The 16,456-nt window shown below is 51.6% G+C and overlaps 1 protein-coding gene across 1 annotated transcript in view; it reads right to left on the bottom strand.

Moving 5' to 3' along the window:
• DSCAML1 (DS cell adhesion molecule like 1) overlaps positions 1–16,456 on the bottom strand; it is a gene marked incomplete at both ends in the record, with an annotated part of 342,843 nt that overhangs the window by 50,290 nt on the left and 276,097 nt on the right. The gene's annotated exons all lie outside the window — the stretch shown is intronic.

Here is a 16,456-nt window from a genome sequence, read left to right as displayed (position 1 = left end):
CTCATGCCCAGCGAGAGGGTTTAGTAATGGTTGGGGGAGGGTACAGAAAAGCCCACTGCCTGTCCCTTTCTCCCCAGCCCACCCACGACTGGGGCAGCCTCTCTCTTCACCAGGGGTTCTGATATTCCATGGACCCCTTTTCAGAATCTTTTAAAATGCGTAACATACATAAAATGACAAAGGAAACCAGATATGCTGAAGTATGGTTATACCAATATGAACATTCAAAAGCAAACTTTTGATACAGTATATCACATATGTTCTGTATCCTCTTTATGAAATAAGATCTAGTGCTGGATTGTATTCGAACGATTTTGTAACAGTGATGAGCACAAATGATATTTTGGGGTATCTGCCAGGGCTGTGATATGAAAATACCTATTGGTCACAGTCACAGGTGCTGCTACTGCTGTGGCTTGTTGCTTACGTTCAAAATGGAAGAAGTACAAAATTTCAGTTGAGTTAGTGAAAAAAGAAGTTAGTGAAAAAAAATATGCCATTTTACCCCAGCCCCAATTCACGGAGCCCTTGAATTGGATCCGTGCGCCTTTGGTGGGGAGGCCTGTGGACCCTGGGTTACACGCCTGGTGCCTCTGCTTTGTGTCCATGGCTCGAGCTCTCTCCACAGCGGTCAGCTGGCTTACCCCCTGCTTCTAGGCAGCAGGCCCCTCCCAGACAGCTGAGAAACTCTCCTGTTCTTCCAAACAAAATGCAACAGAAAACCCTGGCTAGCAGCACCGTAGTTAAGGACCTTCAAGCCCACTAACAGGTTCCCCCATCCCCCGTCCCCCAACCAATGACCTGAGAAAATCGTCATGAAACAACCAAGGCCCTGGCTGGCCGTCAGGAGAGCCCGCCCACTGCCCTCACAAGAGGCATCTCAATCCCGACCCTCCTCCAGGCCTTAGCACCATGGGCGGCAGCAGGAGGAGGGTGGGGTAGAGGGAAAGATGGTCTCGGGCCAGTGACATCTTGTCCCCTTTTTCCCCCATCAACTTAACAAACATGCATCCAGCACCTATGCCATTACGCGGCATGGTGCCAGGCTTGGGGGAGACGGGGTCGTTGCCTCCTGGGAAGGGGGGGAAGGGGAGGGGGAGGTAGGCACCTGTGCGAGCAACATGAAAATAAGGAAAATGGGATGAGTTTTTCAAGGAGGTATCAGGAGAAATTAATTTTGGCGGAGGAGTGTCAGGGAAGGCATCACCCAGCCATTCAACGAGCATTGGTGGAGCACCTACTAGGGGCCAGACCTTATGCTGGGTTCTGGAACCAACAGTGTGCAGGACAGACCCAATCTCAGCGAGCTTCGCTGCAGTGGTGAGAACAGACAACACAGTAGCAGTTCCAGGAAAGATTGCTAAGCACTGTGCTAGGAGAAGTGCTCACCATCTGACGTGGCAGGATACACATGGGGAGAAAGGGTCCCCTAAGCGGTGGAAACTGCTGGAGCAAAGGCTCAGAGGCAGCGATGTGCAGGGCAGATCCCAGAGAGATAAGAGATCTGATGCAGCTGGAGGACTGTCCTTGTCCTTGCCATTTCCTCACCACTTTCCTGGGAAACCTTGCCTCTTAGAGTACAGGTCCCCAGGGCTCTCGTCTCCAGAGGAGTGCCCATGAGCCATGCTGGAGTACACACATTAGGGGGCGCTGTGGCTGACTGCAATAATCAGACCGCATTTCCCACCCCCGCACTGCGGGAAGGACCCCTGCTCACACTGAGGTCTGCAGAGTAGACAGCCACCCCCTCACTGGCCTGCTTGGGCCATGCAACAAGAGGATGCTCTGTCTTCTCTCTCTTTACACCCCCCCACCCCGGAGGCTCCCCTCTGGGGCAACGCATCCCTGCTCCACTTCTGTGGATGCCCTTTTCTTTCCCTCCTAGCATCCTCAGGATTTTTCTCCCCTCCAGTTTTGTTTTGTTTTTGGCTGCCTGCTTGGCTTGCGGGATCTTAGTTCCCTGACCAGGGATTGAACCCGGGCCCCCTGCAGTGAGAGCTCAGAGTCCTAACCACTGGACCACCAGGGAAGTCCCTCCCCTCCAGTTTTAAACACCTACTCAGACAACATTCTTCCCAGCAAACTCTCCAGGGTCCTCTGACTTCTAAGGACAAATAAGCCTTTGGAGAAAGGCAGGAAGGCATGGAGCTGTAATAGTGTGACCTGAGATGCCAGTCAGCGGGTGAGGGGACATCTGGAACAGGTCTGGGGGATGAAGGGTGGTTTCTGGCATCCCCTGAAGTCACCATGCAGCCAGCCACCTCCTCTGCCTTCTGTCATGTGGGACTGGATCCTGAGGGCAGCTCTGGTCTCTGGCCCCTGCACCAGCATCTCAGCACAGTCCCCAGCCCCGGCTCATCATATAATGAAGCAGATGAATTTTATAATGCACGGCATCACGCCAGTATACAATAAAACGTGGAACACAAATAACAAGGTGCAGGTTATAATGAAGAAAAAGCCTGCAGTCAGAGACATGCGAGTATGAATTATTGACTAAGGTTTTACACTCTCAAGGATGTGCGGAGGAATATTTTTCTATCAAAGATTTGCATAATTCACTCGTATAAACCTGGGTGGAATATAGAGTAAGATTTTACATCAACAAGTCGGGCCTCGCATTGCAGAAGCCTCCATTTTTCCTGGAGGATTGAAATGCCGGATGTGGCGGGAGGGGCGCATGAGCTGTTTCTGCTCCCCGCAAAGTGAATGGTCAGAGACTGGGGCCTGCGCCCTTGCTTGGCCTGAGTCCTGAGGCCTTCCTGGGGAAGCGGAGGCCTAGCTCTCAAGAGGCTGCCGCTGAAGCCACAGACGAGGCGGGGGTGTTCATGCTGAGGGGGGTGTGTGTGCACGTGCGTGAGCGTGCACGCGCGTGTGAAGGGGGATGGGGGCAGGGTCAAGCCTCAGCGTAGGTCACGGGTCCAAAGAAGGAAGGGGAAATGATGAGTCTTCATTTTTGGTAGGAGGACCGCAAGACTCTGCACCGGAGTGAGAAACTGGCAGCTCATCCCTGTTTTGCTCTCCAGGTAGGGCTGTACCAGCCTGTCCAGGGCCTGTGTGTGAATTATAAAGGCACCCCTCTGGCTGGATGCAACATGGTGCCGGGAGCCGCAGCTTGGCCAGTGGAGCAGGGACTGGGTTCCAGACTTTACTTGCCCCTTAGGCTATGTAACTTTGAGCAGTGCACAACCTGTGTATTCATACACGCCAGTCCCACCTCACAGGGTCTTCCCAATCAGGTTTGTTCAAAGAGACAGACACAGGGGCAACCAGAGACCACAGGGCCTCAAGAACCCACTTGGTCCTTCAGCCCTGAGTATTAACCACACCTGGGGCCAGGGGGTGGGCTCCCTTCACCATTGTTATGGCAGCAAACAGCATGCAGCAGAACCCGATGTTCTCCTCACAGCCCCGCGGCTCAGGGCAGGTTCAGGGGAGCTCCTCTGCGAAGAAGAAGATACTGCTTCTGTGGACCCCACCCAGCTTGAAGAGCTTGGGGGCCAGACGGACGTGTTTCTACCCAGCTATGTGGTCTTTAATAGGGGCTACTTGACTTCTCCGAGCCTCAGGCTCATCATGGGTACTATTCCCACCCCAAGCGTCTCACGCTCCTCTCCTGTTCCAAGAAAAGCATCAGGTAAATACACGCACACCTTAAGATGTTACTTGCCATCTATTTTACAGAATCGCAGAGTCCTAGAGTTGCACAGCCCACATAACGTTCAGCATAGTCGCTACGAGCCACACGCGGCTATTGGCCACTAGAAACGTGGCCGGTCCAAACTGAGATGTGCTGTGACTGTAAAGTACACACTGGATTTCAAAAACACAGGAAGAAAAATGTAAAGTACCTCCTTAATAATTTTATGGTGATTACATGTTAATATTTTAGATATATTGGGTTACATAAAATATACTATCACAGTGAATCTCACCTGTTTCTTTTTTGAACATGTGACAACTAGAAGATTTTAAGTTACATAGGAGGCTTGCATTTTGTTTCTATTGAAGGGCACAGGTATAGATCATCTACACAGACCCTTCGTTTTACAAATGAAGAAACTGAGGCCACTCCGGGAAGTGATTTGCCCCAGTCATACTAATAAACAGCAACACTTCTTAAAAGTGGACAGATGGGAGAGGCGATACATAACGTATGAAGCTCTAACACGAATGGTGGAAGGTGAACTGATGCCAGGAGAACTAGCGCCCAGGTCTTCAGAACATAGAATGACAAGCTCTAAATTACTCGTGAAACATCACGTCTCGTTCTGGGCTCTCTACTTGATGGAGGACATTGACAAGCTGGAGTGCGACCAGGAAGATGGACAGACTTCAAGCCATGCCATTTGAAGAGTGGCTGGAAACTGGGAGCGTGTAACTTACAGGGAGTTGGGTGGGACATGGCACAACAGCTCTTCAAAAGGGGGAAGGCAGACCTCCTGTTTGGCTTAAGAAGGAATTTTCCAGTAGTTTTGGCTGTTTAGGGAAAGGGCTGCCGCGGAGGCAGGGAGCTCCCCATACTAGACCACCTGGGCAGCGTGGAGAAGATTCCAGGGCAGCGCAGAGAAGATTCCATGTCTTTGGGCCCCTGCGGGTGTCCGGGTCTCAGGAGAGAGGAAAGATGGTCTGAGAATCCGGCTCATTGTTATGGGAGGATTCTGTGATCATACTCTTCTTGTGTATAGCGGTCTTCAGCCCCTCATCCTGGGCAAGAATCAGAGGACCTGCTTCCTCTTTTCTTCCTGCCCTACGCAGTCTGCCTGTCAATGCCAGAACAGGGGACTCTGTCACTGTGCCCCTCCCCCAGACCCTGTCCAGGCCTCCAAGGGCCTGGGTGCCCTCCTGAGCCCACAGACCAGGGGCCTCCGCCCTCCTGGCTGCTGCAGCCCCCTAATAGAGGGGAGCCCAGGGCAGCAGGTGCCCGCCCTATCTGCTCTCCTCGTCCCTCCATCTCTCTCTTGCTTCTTGCTCTGGACCACAAAGTCACTCTGCTTCACTGAATCACAGGGGTAAACACAGTTGAATCCTCACTGCTCCGAGACCTGGCTGTGCTCCAGAGCACTTCCTGGGTGAAGGCAGACCCCAGGAATTCCCTAGAGAGATGCTCGTGTGCAGTCACCCACAGGAGCACAGATGCGCACGCGCGCGCGCACACACACACACACACACACACACACACACACACTTTTATGGTTACCTTTTACTGGGAACTTCCCATGTACCATGTGCTGGCAGTATTCTAGTACTTTACATGAATTAAGTCATGTGGGTAGGTACTGTTATTATTCCGCCGCTCCAAAGCCTGGGTCCTGATGTATTTCTTGACCAAGCGCCATGGCCTTCCTGTGCCCACAATGCCCCTGATGGAGCAGGCAGTCTGCTGGATGCCTTGGCCTCTTGGTTCATTACTTACTGGCCTTCCCCCAAAACAGCCATGAGAAGTAAGTCTTACGGTAGTAAGAAGGCAGTTTTTCCCTCTTTAAGCCTGTCGTACTGTAGGGGCTGGCCACCTCTGGCTGTCTGTCTGTCTGCCATGCATGCACGAAGAATCTGGCGTTGGGAAATGGAATTTGGTTGTCAGCAAAACGCTGTGGCTTCTCTATGGTGGGCGGCCTCAGCCGGCCTCTCCTAGGGCAGGTGTCAGGGACTGCAGCTTTAGGGGAACAGGCAGGAGAGCCAGGGAGGGGGCGGGGACCGTATGCACAGGGCTGAGTTCTGCGTGACAAGTGCTAATAGCAGCCGCAAAGGCAACACAGTGCTCCAGTAGGACACAGGAGGCTTTAATGAGATACAACTTCTCTGCTTTCCTGCAGTGTAATTCAATTAACAGCCAGGGAAACCTAATTTCTTTTTACAAAAGAGGGGTGCAGTAAGAGATTCTCTGGGGACTTGGGAGCAGGGAGGGGCTGGGCTTAAGGGCATCGAGGAGACCCAAGTGGGTGAGCTGCCCCTTAATACATAGCTCCTTCCAACACAGCTCCTTTAGGTGGGGAGGGTGGGCTCTTCCCTGGGATCTGGAAGGCCCTGGGGTGAGCTGGGCCAGTCTTATTCAAAGCTTTACAACCCCGGTACTTGGTATAGCGCCGGCACTGCACATGGCCAAATTGGGGCAAATTCTGGTCGAACCCAAAGGAGCTTCCTGATGATTCCCAGGGCCCTTCCCTGACACCCCATGTCACTGCAGATACCCCTCCTCTGGGCATCGAGTGTCCCTGGCATGGTACATGTCATACTGCAGTGTCCTTGGCTCTGACTGTGAGACTCCAGGGTAGGAGCATCCCTGTTCAGGACTTAGCATGTTTTTGTGGAAAGAAGGCAGGCTCCCCCAGTGCCCTGGGGCAGCCTGCCCTGGTCCACAGACTCACTCCAGGGCAGGGAGGAGCCTCGCTGGGCCTCTGGCTTGCAAGCCACGGCCTTATAGCCCTCCAGAACTCCCAGATTTCCTCCTCCTGGATCCAATGGGGCTTTACTGGCTGAAGCCACAGAGGGGAGAAAGGCACCAGCCTCCACAGTGGACTCACCCCCTCCTCTCGCTCCAGGGCCCTCCTGGGGCAGCAAGCGGAGGGGAGAGGAAATCAATTTCAGAAACAAGACAGTTGTCAGAATCCGATGTAACCGGTTTCTGTCTGTGAAATTACTCACAGGCCGGCTCCTGTCACCCCCAGGTCCCGCCTGGACCAGCTGCTATTTACATTTTAATTTGATAAAATGTAAATTTTGAGAGGCTGATAGATTTTTAAAACACCACAAGACAGCTCTGCTTCCTCACTCCCCCCCACCCCTTCCCCGAGCATCCACAGACTTTCTGACCAACCCCCAGGATTGGGGATGGAGTTCTAGGCCATGGGGATTATGAACTCTGCACCTACTCGGCCCCTCCTTTACCGCTCCAGCTTCCCTCTTCTCGGGGATCCCACCCATAAGCTGGGGTGCGCTGATCTTTGCAGTTTACAGAACACCAGAACATCCTTTATCAGGAGCTTCACTCCTGTTAAGGAGGTAGCCTGGGGACTTTTAGCCCCCAGAGTATCAGTGAGGAAATGGAGGCTCAGAGAGGCTAAGTGTTTTGTCTAAAGTCACACAGCTGGTGAGTGGCAAGAAGCAGCAGCCCCAAGTCCCCTGACAGTTCACCGGCGCCCCTTCCTCTGCTTTCATCCAGCCTTCTCCTTCTGCCTGGTGGACTAGTCTCCCACCTTGGGCTTTGTCCCAGAAGTAGGAAGCTGGGTGGGAATGACACGATGTGGAGGAATCCTGGGGGCAGTGCAGGAGGCTGAGAACTGGAGGGCTGGGCCCGTGGGGCAGGAGGTCAGTCCAGGGCCAGCTGGGGCTGGGGGCAGGAGTTAGGGGGGCGGTGATTCGGGCCTTCTCTGTCTCTGTCACCCTCCCTCTCTTCCGCCTGATGATTGGAGCTCAGCTGGTGTTTCTGACAGTCCCCGAGTCACCAGGGAGGGAAGATTCAGTTACGAATACCCAAAGGCGGAGAGCAGTGTGTGCAGGAAGGAGGACGTGGAAGAAGAAGGACATGAATGCCACCAGCTGTTGGGAGAGGCCTGATAAAATGGGAAAGAGGTGCGGAATGTTGCATTCCAAAAGGAAGCCTGGGGTACTTCTTAACCCCGTTCGTGGGCACCAGTGTGTGATAACCCTAGAAGTTCACATTATTGCAGGCTTACTATTTGTAGGCACTATTCTGTATTCCTTTACATGGGTAACTCATTTAATCCTCAGAACAACCCTGTTTTTATTCCCACTTTACAGATGGGGAAACTGAGGCTTAGAGAAGTAAATTGCCCAAGGCCACACAGCTAGTAGGCAGCAGAGCCAGGATTCAGGGCATCTGTGGTTTTAGCCATGATGTGACACTGGTCAGAGAAGGGCAGGAGGCAGGGGAGCAGAATGGGAGTGCAAAGAGTCCAGCCTCTTTGAAGAGAAATGCAGCCAAACTGGGGGTGAAGCAGGTTGGTCTGGGAACCCGGACACCAAGGTGTTAGGCTGTTCTGCTCTTCTAGGTGGGTGGCCTGGGGGAGGGGGTCGAGGAGCTTTTCACAGGGTCTGAGGGAAGAGCCCTAGTGCTGGATGACCCTCCTCTTCCATCCCCATTCAAGTGGATATCCCTCTGGTCCTTCCGCCGCCTCAGGCAGGACAACCTCAAGGCCGATAAGGTTGGAGGAAGGGCAGCAAGGTCAGGGTGTTCTTCACCAACCTTAAGGATGGGACTTGACTGTCTCAGGAAGTCCTTCTGAGAGTCTAACCGAAATCTCTCCAAGAGTCTCTTTGCTAAAAAGGATGCTTTCTCTGGCACGCTAAAATGCTTTACTGGATGTCCTCCTCCTTGCCTTTGGGAGAGGCTTTTCCAGGGGAGAGCGTGTGCCCTGAAGGCTCTAGAGAGCTCTGCACACCACCTTGCCCTGGGAGAAGGGAACCTCCCAGCTCAGAGGCTCTCATCTCCTTTTGTTTCCAAAAGGATTACAGGCACCCATCTGAGGTGAGTGGGCCCCTCCTTCCCCCCAGCTCAGCCCACTCCCCTCCCTCCCTCCAAAGGCTTGTGTCTCTGCTCCTTGTTAACAAGATCCTGACAAGAAACGCAGCCCTGTTTGGCAGCGTGAGATAAGCTGCCACAAAGGGGCATTGTTGGCATCTGGGGTGGTTGCCTGGGGAGGGGCGGGGTGGGTGGGAGAAGCTCTTTGCGCTCAGCCCTGGCAGGCGCTCCAGGCTTCCCCTGGGGAAGGGCTGGCGCTGGGGGAGCCTTCTGGTGCCTGCCTTGTTTTTCCCTTCTTAAAGAGCCAGGGCCTAGCGTTGTTAATTTGATCGCACCCACTTCGGCTTCTTGTCTCCCCTGATTAGCCAGGCTCCACCTGAAGCATGAGATTAATTCAAATTGCATGGAAGCAGTCAGCCTCGGCTCTGAGAGCTGGTGGGGAGGTGCCAGGGGACCCTAGCTGCCCACTGCCCGTGTACGTGGGGAGCAGAACTGATAAACAGTGTATGTGTGAAGGAGGTGGGACGCGGGTCAGGGACAACTGTGGGGCCTTTGAGACCTGGACTGAAGCCCTGTTTCTGCTGCACGGTGGGCCCAGCTGAGACCCTCAAACTCACCGGGTCTTGCTTTCTCCGGCCATAACATGGATCAGTCAGTCCCTCTCTTGACTGCTCGCCAAGGAGCATAAGCACAGGGCCGGGGCCCGGGAGGTGGGGGTATTATTCTCACATGAGGGTAGGACTCGGTCCTCCACTGCCTCTGGTCTTCTACTCTGCCCAGAATCTCGGAAAAGTGACAGTAATAATGAAAACAGCTAATGTCTACTGAATGCTTATTATGTGCCATGCACCCTGGTTAATGCTTTACATGAATTATTTCATGAAATCCGCCCCCCAACCCTAGGAGGTGGGTCGTGTTTTTATTCCCATCTTAGAGATGAGAAAACACTCAACTCTGAAATGACCCTGAATATCCGAATCCTTTCAGAGACAAAAGGAGACACCACCATCTTTCTGTAATTACTTGGAAGGTAGTATTTAGGGGTCATTGCTGTGAATACCCTAGAGCTGGGGTCACCAAACTTTTTCTGCAAAGGACCCACAGTACATGTCTTAAGCTTTGCAGGCCATAGGTCTCTGTTTCAACGACTCAACTCAGTTGCTGTAGCTCGAAAGCAGCCATGGACAATAGGATACGAGGAATGGACGTGGCTGGGCTCCAGCAAAGCAGGTGGCGGGCTGGATATGGCCCTTGGTCAGTTTGCTGACCACTGCTCCAGGGTTAGTGCACAGGAGAAGCTTGGCTTGTCGACTCTCAACAAAGAAGGAGTTTCTGTTAGGAGGCTGGTTGCATTCAGACAAAGGCAGTTGTAGGATATTGGAAAGGACAGCACTTCAGCTTCCAGAGTTCTGGAAAGCACGCAGTTATGGATAATAAATCACTGGGCTTGGGGATCGTTGCGGTTTGAATTGTGTCTCCCCAAAAGATATGTCCAGTCCTAGATCCTGGTACTAAGGCAGGAGATAGATGGGCCCCAGGCTGAACAGTTTCTCCCCTGTGGACAGAAACTCCATAATAGCGGAAACTCCATAAAAGCAGGATGATGGAGGAGGCTGGGCCCTGCCCAGATGGAAGATAAGAGACCACATATTCCTCATTCTTGAAATCAAGGGGACCTCCCCAGCTACACATGCGCAGAAAGGCTCCGTGGAGGTCAAAAAGGGAGGGGGTGCCACCTCATAGTAAGCGATGCCAGCTACCCCTAGGCCTCTTCACTAGAATCCATCTCGGCTAAGAGATGCGCACGCACACAGGGGAGGACCCTGAGATCAACCAAATACGGACTCAGAGCCAGGCAAAGCAAGATGACTGGCCAAGGGAAACCCAGAAGAAATGCCCCATAAAAGTGATTTAAACTGCCACGAGTGAGCGACTCTCTCTCTCTAGGCCCGCCCATGTGTCTATCTACATGTATTGCACACTTTTTCCTCCTCATAAACACTTTACTTGCTTCACTACTTTCCGTCTCTGTGTGGACATTCATTTCTTCATAGCTGACGGGCCAGGGCCTTGTCGCTGGCCACTGGTCCCTGGTGGTCTGGTGGCCAGGATTCAGCGCTCTCACTGCCGCTGCCCGAACTCAATCTCTGGCTGGGAATCGAAATCCTGCTTCAAGTTGCTGCAGGCTGAGGCCACCTGAGCTCAGGACCTGTGAATGTGACCTTATTAGGATCTTTGCAGATATAATTAAGATGTCTTACTGGAGTAGGATGGGCCCTTAGTCCAATATGACTGGTGTCCTTATAAGAAGGGGAAGGGAGGGCTTCCCTGGTGGCACAGTGGCTGAGAATCTGCCTGCTAATGCAGGGGACACGGGTTCGAGCCCTGGTCTGGGAAGATCCCACATGCCGCGGAACAACTAGGCCCGTGAGCCACAACTACTGAGCCTGCGCGTCTGGAGACTGTGCTCCGCAACAAGAGAGGCCGAGATAGTGAGAGGCCCGCGCACCGTGATGAAGAGTGGCCCCCGCTTGCCACAACTAGAGAAAGCCCTCGCACAGAAATGAAGACCAACACAGCAAAAATTAATTAATTAAATCCTATCCCCAACATCTAAAAAAAAAAGATCACAAAGTAAATTAGAAAAAAAAAAAAAAAAAAAAAAGAAGGGGAAGGGAGACACACACAGAGGGAAGATGGTTTGAAGACACCCGGGGAGACAGAGGCAGAGACTGGAGGGATGCATCTACAGTCCAAGGGATGCCAAGGATGGCTGGCAGCCCCAGAAGAGGCAAGAAAACGTGTTCCCTGAGAGCCTGTGGAGAGAGCACAGCCCTGCTGACACCTTGATCTGGGACTCCTAGCCTCCCAGAACTGTGAGAGAATACAGTCCTGTTCTTTAAGCCACCCAGTGTGTGGTGCTTTGTTACAGGGGCCCTAGGTTCCAGTGTGTGACAGAAATTCCCTGTGCAGGGTTTCCAGGAGGACAGCCACAGCCTGTCCCCATGGAGCTGGCGGGGGCTTCCTGAGGTGGGAGGTTGTGGGCTTTACCCTCTCTGCTCTGTGGGGAGCCCACCCCCGTTACACCCCCAGCGCCACGGACAGGCTGGCAGCAGGCGAGCAGTGGCAGGAGTGTGCCCGGGCCACAGTGCCCTTCCCCGCAACTTCCACCCCAGCACCTGGCCCTGGGATGCACACCCGCTGCCCATGAGCAGCGCAAGGAGAAAGTTTCCTCCGAATCTCGACTTTGCCAGGTCTCAAGTCTCCGTAGACCTGAGAGGCCCACGTGGGAGCCTGACGGTGTCCTGAGGACTGGGCGGGGCTGGGGTCAGGGCTTGGGCTGCCGGGGAAAGCCCACCCGTGTCATCCTTCCCGGCCCAGGACAGGACAGCTGTTAGTCACACAATGACTCCTGAGTCACCTGGCGAGGTGGGAGCTGTAGGGGTCATTGGGTCCAGCACACTCCTCTGAGTAGAAATCCTGGCAGAAAGGCAGCCAGGGTTCGGCTGCATCAAGGCACCCCCAGCACGAAGCAAACATGTCATCTCTCCACTCCCATTTTTTAAAAAAAATAATTTGAAAAATATTTCTTTATTTGGTTGCCCTGGGTCTTAGTTGCAGCTCGCCAGCTCCTTAGTTGTGGCGCGTGAACTCTTAGTTGTGGCACGCGTGCGGGATCTAGTTCCTGGATGAGGGATCGAACCCGGGCCCCCTGCACTGGAAGCGCAGAGTCTTAACACCTGCGCCACCAGGGAAGTCCTGCCACCTCCTTCATTTTTACTGGTGGCACCGTCATACTTATCCCTTAGTCTGGAGCCCTTGACTCTCCCCCATCCTTTTCCCAGTCCATCATCCGGGCTGGCACCTGTTCCTTCTCAGCGACTCTTAGGCTCCCCCTTTCTCTCCATTCCCTGCTCAAGACCCGAGGAGCACATCCAGACTTCAGCGCCACTACCCATCCCCTCATCCCCAGCCCTCCTATCAGACGTCCTCCCCACCGCCTCCCACGCCTTCCACCTGCCCGTCCTCCTTTCTTCCCTTTGTTGATCCAAACCCTACCTATTCCTAAGGTTCCACCCGAGTCCTGCTCCCCTAGAAAGCTCTGTCTGACCATGTCTGTCCACACTGGGTTTTCCCTTCTCAAACCCAGCACTGCACGTGTAACCCCAGACCTTTTTATTTTATTTTTTTAAATTTCCCAGTCTGGATGATTTGTATTTATTAAAGTGAATTTAGCAAGATTTAAGTGTACAAAATCAATGCACACAAAAAAATGGGTTTTTTTTTCCTATTAGTATAAACAATCAGAAAATGAAGCGGACCTTTTAGCACGCTATCTTGCCTCTCTTCCTGAAGGTGAGTGCCAGCTTCCTAACTAGTTTGTAAGCACCCTGAGGGCAGGGGTGGTGACTTACTCTTGCTGTTTTCTCTTTCGCAGACCTTGAGGCCACGTTGGACACATAGGGGCTTCTCAGGAAGTACATGTGTATGGCTTGACCGATCCAATAATTTATTCCACCCCTGCCATTCAGAGGGGCTTTGATCACAACCGGGGGGAGCAGTTCTGGGCTCCCCACTTACGGCAGGGTCTGGAGGCACCAATGTAGCTCTTGGCCTGTCTGCATTTTCTTATCTAGGAAACGGAGGCACCCAGTGATAGCCCTGACTCCCTTGTGCCTCGAAATTACTGGCACGTTTTCCTTGGCTGGCAAGTACAATGAGTGTAATTTTGTTATTACAAATTTTGTTATTAACATCCAGACCTGCTGGAGCTGAATGTGGGGAAAGCCTCAGATGACCCCTTAGAGCCCAGATCCATCTGGAAGGTCTGCCATGCTCACGGTCATGGGCACTGACTGCAGGGGTGACGGTGGAGTGGGGGTGGTGTGCTTTGTGCCACCACTGCCCAAAGCCTCCAAGAAGGACGTAAGGGCCCAGATGAGGGCGTAGGACAGGAGTTTTCCAACTGGGAATGGAGGTTGTACAGGCAGGTTCATTCCTGTCCCTTCACTAAAATCTCTCCTGCTGTCAGGGGACCTGGCTTGCTGTGATGATGAGAGGGGGTGGCACTGGGTTGGGGGGTTGTTTCACATGGAGACCTTTTTTTCCTACCTTAAAACCTTTGTACAAAGGTTCCTTTGGGGGTGGGTTTTGATGTGACGTAATTTGCTCCAATGATACTGTTTGCCTTTGGAGGTCAGTATGATCTCCCATGTTTCTCTGATTTAGACTTGCTTTTTAAAATAAACCCCTAAAACACTAAAGGCCCCAGCTCCTGAAAGATAGGCTCTGGAACTGTGATCACACTCCCTGCCAGGTCTGCACTGGCACAGCAAATGTCACCCACTCGTTGAGCTCTGTTAATGCCTTGGGGGCTGAGGGAGAGGGAGAGAAGAATCGTGACTCCTCTGAGCACAGGAGCAGACTGAGTCCCAGGGAGAGGGAGTGACTGACCCCAGTTCACCCAGAAGCAGTGGGGGAGGTGGGGGACAAGAGGTCAGGACTCTCATCTCCCCGGTCAAGGCCTTCCTGTTCCCTAAGCCTTCTACTCATTTTGGCCTCCCTGGGTCCTACATAGGGCGGGGGAGCCCAAGCTGGCCCATGGCTTGACCTCCTGGCCAGGGCTCAGTGGGGGCTGCAGGAGGGAGCCTGGCCTGGTGAAAGGATGCATCCAGCCTGGTCTAGAAAGGGAGCTGTGGGCTCTGGGAGGGCATGTCCTTTGGCTGGAGACTCCTTGCCCTGTGGGAAGGGTGGGCGCCGAGGAGGACAGAAGAGGCCCTCTAGAGCAGGAGCCCCAGTCACCAGGCCTGAGGGAGGTGCTGCTTCTGCCTGACAAGGAGGAGATTCCTTTGGGCAAATTTGAAATTAGGACCACCTCAGGTCATCGGATACACAGTTATCTTTCCAAGGTTTTGCATCCTGACCTCTGCACCAGTGGTGAACCCCTGGTGGGTGACCTGGTCTACTCAGGCCTGGGGCTTCCTTTCACCAGGGTGGACACCCCCCTTCCCCACTTCCTCAATCCCCACTTGGCTCCTCCTCTCCTCCCTCCTGAATCTGTGACTCTGCAGTTGCCTGTGCAGTTGCTCGGGAGGGCTCCTGGATCTGGCTTTAATTGGTCTCACATTTTGCTAAACAAACAAATCAAAACTCAGACCAAACAAAGAGTCCTTATGGGTTTAATTGGCCAAGGGCTTTGCCTTGGCCCCATCACTGGAGATTTCACAGAGAGGAGGGGAGCCTGGGAGATGCAATAGGACCTATCTAATCAGGTAACCTGCAGCACAAGGGGGCTGCCGAGTCCTGTGCAGTAGTGGCATCAAAACACAGCCAGCAAGATAACCTCATCCACCAGAGGGCAGACAGCAGAAGCAAGAAGAACTACAGTTCTACAGCCTGTGGAAGGAAAACCACATTTACAGAAACATAGACAAAATGAAAAGGCAGGGGACTTTGTACCAGATGAAGGAACAAGAGAAAACCCCAGAAAAACAACTAAATGAAGTGGAGATAGGCAACCTTCCAGAAAAAGAATTTAGAATAATGATAGTGAAGATGATCCAGGACCTTGGAAAAAGAATGGAGGCAAAGATTGAGAAGATGCAAGAAACATTTAACAAAGACCTAGAAGAATTAAAGAACAAACAGAGATGAACAATACAATAACTGAAATGGAAAATACACTAGAAGGAATCAGTAGCAGAATAACTGAGGTAGAAGAACGGATAAGGGACCTGGAAGACAGAATGGTGGAATTCACTGCCACAGAACAGAATAAAGAAAAAAGAACGAAAGAAATGAAGACAGCCCAAGAGACCTCTGGGGCAACATTAAATACAACAACATTCACATCATAGTGGTCCCAGAAGGAGAAGAGAGAGAGAAAGGACCTGATAAAATATTTGAAGAGATTATAGTCGAAAACTTCCCTAATATGGGAAAGGAAATAGCCACCCAAGTCCAGGAAGCACAGAGAGTCCCAGGCAGGATAAATCCAAGGAGAAACACGCCAAGACACATAGTAATCAAACTGACAAAAATTAAAGACATAGAAAAACTATTGAAAGCAACAAGGGAAAAACGACAAATAACGTACAAGGGAACTCCCATAAGGTTAACAGCTGATTTCTCAGCAGAAACCCCACAAGCCAGAAGGGAGTGGCATGATATAATTAAAGTGACGAAAAGGAAGAACCTACAACCAAGATTACTCTACCCAGCAAGGATCTCATTCAGATTTGACGGAGAAATCAAAAGCATTACAGACAAGCAAAAGCTAGAAGAATTCAGCACTCCCAAACCAGTTCTACAACAAATGCCAAAGGAACTTCTCTAAGTGGGAAACACAAGAGAAGAAAAGGATCTACAAAAACAAACCCATAACAATTAAGAAAATGGTAATAGGAACATACATATCGATAATCACCTTAACCGTGAATGGATTAAATGCTCCAACCAAAAGACACAGGCTTGCCGAATGGATACAAAAACAAGACCCATATATATGCTATCTACAAGAGACCCACTTCAGACCTAGGGACACATACGGACTGAAAGTGAGGGGATGGAAAAAGATATTCCATGCAAATGGAAATCAAAAGAAATCTGGAGTAGCAATACTCATATCAGATAAAATAGACTTTAAAATAAAGAATGTTACAAGAGACAGGGAAGGACACTACATAATGATCAAGAGAACAATCCAAGAAGAAGATATAACAATTATAAATATATATGCAGCCAACATGGAGCACCTCAATACATAAAGCAACTGCTAACAGCTATAAAAGAGGAAATCGACAGTAACACAGTAATAGTGGGGGACTTTAACACCTCACTTACACCAATGGACAGATCATCCAGACAGAAAATTAATAAGGAAACACAAGCTTTAAATGACACAATACACCAGATAGATTTAATTGATATTTACAGGATATTCTATCCAAAAACAGCAGATTACACTTTCTTCTC

Source organism: Grampus griseus, assembly GCF_964374135.1.
Source record: "Grampus griseus genome assembly, chromosome: 8".
Classification (NCBI taxonomy): domain Eukaryota; kingdom Metazoa; phylum Chordata; class Mammalia; order Artiodactyla; family Delphinidae; genus Grampus; species Grampus griseus.
This window is presented reverse-complemented; position numbering and strand designations above follow the sequence as displayed.